The following is a 3,526-nucleotide window of genomic DNA, read 5'->3' as shown; positions in this document are numbered from 1 at the left end:
CCTCAAAAAGTTGAAGTACACCGAACGGGATGTTACCCCCATGGCTCAGCCGCTCATAGGCTTCGGGGGCAACTCTGTCCACCCGGTCGGATCAATAAAATTACCCACTCGGATGGGTGAAAAGGGTAAGGGGAGAAGCCTACCGATCGACTTCTTGGTGGTAGACATCCCTTTGCCTTACAACATAATAATGGGGAGGCCCATGCTAAACAAAGCCAAGGCCGCCATCTCCACCTACCAGCTCCTCTTGCAGTTTGAGACTGATGACGGGAAGGTAGGAAAAATTCAAGGCGACCAACAGGCCGCAAGAGAGTGCTATGTGAATAGCCTCAAAAATAACGACGTCCAAAAGGACTCGGACAACGACGTCCAAAAGGACTCGAAAAAAAGAAAATACGAAGGGGGTCAGCCCTCAACCAGCCTCGGGGTGTACATAACTGAAAACCCCAAGCAATACGAGTCCTCAGCCAGCCGAGGATGACGAAGAAGTCGCGATCGGCCAGGACCCGGTCGGACTGTCAGGGTAGGCAAGGCCATGGACCCCAAACAAGGCAAGATATCATCCAAGTGCTCACGGAGTACCAAGATGTCTTTGCCTATGAGGCCACAGAAATGCCGGGGCTCGACCCGAAAATCATGTGTCATGAGCTTAACATAAAGAGGGGTTCAGACCATCAAGCAAAAGCTCAGGCACCAAGGTCCCGAAAGAAATGCGCGCGGCAGCAGCAGAGTCAAGAAGCTGCTCGAAGCGGGCTTCATAGAAGAATGCCAATACTCGGAGTGGCTGGCCAACGTGATTTTGGTCAAAAAGCCGAGTGGGGCATGGCGAATGTGTGTCGACTTCACCGACTTAAACAAAGCCTGCCCAAAAGACAATCACCCTCTGCCAAAGATCGATAGGCTGGTCGATTCAACGGCAGGGCACGCCCTTCTCAGCTTCATGGATGCAAATGCCGGCTATCATCAAATTCCCATGGCCGAGAAGGATAGGGTTCATACGCATTATCACTCCTCAGGGTGTCTACTGCTACAAATGATGCCATTCGGCCTCAAAAATGCCGGGGCACATATCAGCGAACCGTCAACAAAATCTTCAGCGACCAATTGGGTCGGAACATTGAGGTATACGTTGACGATATGATAGTCAAAAGCAAGGCCCAGTCGGATCACCCTGCAGATCTGAAAGAAACGCTGAGCACCCTAAGGAAATACCGAATGATGCTCAACCCTAAAAAATGTGTCTTTGGGGTTAAAGGAGGAAAGTGCCTCGGATTTCTAGTAGATGAGAGAGGTATAGAGGCCAACCCGGACAAAATCAAAGCGGTCTTAGAAATGAAATCGCCTCGGAATGTTCGGGAAGTACAGCGCCTAACCGGCTGCTTAGCGGCACTCGGTCGGTTCCTCTCCCGGTCGGCCGATAAAGCTTGTTGTTCTTCAAGGCCCTGAAGCGAAAAGAGTTCGCATGGGATGACGAAGCCGAGCAAGCCTTCGCTGACCTCAAGAATCACTTGGCATCTTTGCCCAAACTGATCTCCCCCTTGCCGGGGGAACCCCTGTTTATCTACTTGGCTGTCTCGGACTACGCTCTTAGCGCCGTCCTAATAGCCGAGCGAGAAGGAAAGCAACATCCTGTTACTTCATCAGCCACGCCTATAGGGGGGCCGAGGCGAAGTACAGCGATGTTGAGAAAATGGTCTTTGCCTTGGTGATGGCGAGCCGGAAGCTCAAGCCCTATTTCCAAGCACATCCCATCAAAGTCCTAACCGGACAACCGCTCCGGAAGCTTATTGAGAATAGAAATCACTCGAGTCGGATGAGCGATTGGGCAGACCAGTTAGCAGATTTTGGGCTCGAGTTCGAGCCCCGAAGGCCATCAAGGCCCAAGCACTCGCTGACTTCATCACTGAATGCGCAACTCGACCCCCGGTCGGTTCGCAAGAGGAGTGGGAGTTGCTTGTTGATGGATCATCCACAAAGAGTGGTTGTGGAGCCGGGCTGGTCATCAAACCCCGGTCGGAGAAAAAATTGATATGCTGTTAAGTTCGAATTTCTCGGATCTAACAATGAAGCCGAGTATGAGGCCTCATCCTCGGAATACAGCTATGCATCCTAGCTGGGCAACATCAATCATAGCCAAGTCCGACTCACAACTATAGTGGGTCAGATTTCCGGAGACTATGAGGCCAAGGAGGAAACATGAGGATGTACTTGGCCAAAGCCCGAGCTGTCATTGCAAGGTTGTCCGGATTCCGGATTACCCACATTCCTCGCTCGGAAAATCAGCAAGCTGATGCACTGGCTCGGATGGCTAGTTCTGCTGAAGGGTCGGCCCCAGAACCATAACTTGGGAAGTATTGAAGGAGCCTAGCATAAATGCCAAAGAGCAGCTCGTACTCAATCGATCCTCAAACTGGATGGGTGAAATTGTGGAGTACTTGCGAGACGGGACCTTACCCAGTGATCCTAAAGAAGCCGACCGGATTAAGCATAAGTCAGGTTGGTTCCTTTGGCATGAAAGGCAGCTCTATAAAAAGTCCTTCACTCATCCCCTCCTCAAATGTATAACTCCCGAGGAAGGAAATTATGTCCTCCGGGAAATACACCAAGGAGCCTGCGGAAGCCATCAAGGGGGTCGAACATAGCCGGAAAGGCGCTAAGGCAGGTACTATTGGCCTACTCTTGAAAGCTGACGCCTCGGACTTAGTCCGACGGTGTCCCTCCTGCCAGATTCACTCGGACATACCAAGGGCGCCTGCCACTCCCCTCACCACCATTCAAGCAGTCCTGCCCTTCGACAAGTGGGGCATGGACCTGCTCGGACCTTTTCCCCCGCTTCGGGCAAAGGAAGTTCCTAATTGTGGCTATTGATTACTTCACCAAGTGGACCGAAGCCGAGCCACTGGCGTCAATTACTGACAAGCAGGTTCAGTGTTCATATGGAGGAATATCATTACCCGGTTCGGAATTCCAAGAGCCTTGGTATCGACAATGGCCGACAGTTCAACAGCGGGCCGACTCGAGAGTATTGTGCCCGGTTCGGCATTCAAACAAGGTTCTCGGCAGTCTCCCGCCCTCAGACCAACGGGCAAGCCGAGTCGGCCAATAAAATTGTCCTAAAGGGTATCAAGAAATCCCTTGATGCAGCTAAAGGGGCATGGGTAGACGACCTACCCGGAGTACTCTGGTCGGCTCGAACAACAGTGAAAGAAGCCACGGGGCACTCCCCTTTCGGCTTGGTCTATGGTAGCGAAGCTGTCCTTCCGGTCGAGGTGGGAATCCCTCCCCTCGGATGACATTCTATGAGTTCGACCAAAAGAAGAAGAAAAACCCGTAACTTAGACCTGTTGCCAGAAACCCGAGGCAATGCTTTGCTACAAGCCATCCGGTACAAGCAAAAATCACAAGGCACTTTAAAGGCGAGTAAAGCCTCGGCCAATCAGTCTGGCGACTGGGTCGTCCGAAAGGTCGAAGCCACCGGACTTTCCCATCTCAAAGGGAAGTTGGGGGCAAATTGGGAGGCCCTTAC

The sequence above is a fragment of the Beta vulgaris genome, chromosome 4, assembly GCF_026745355.1.
Source record: "Beta vulgaris subsp. vulgaris cultivar EL10 chromosome 4, EL10.2, whole genome shotgun sequence".
Taxonomy (NCBI): Eukaryota; Viridiplantae; Streptophyta; class Magnoliopsida; order Caryophyllales; family Amaranthaceae; genus Beta; species Beta vulgaris.
Note: the sequence above shows the minus strand (reverse complement) of the source record.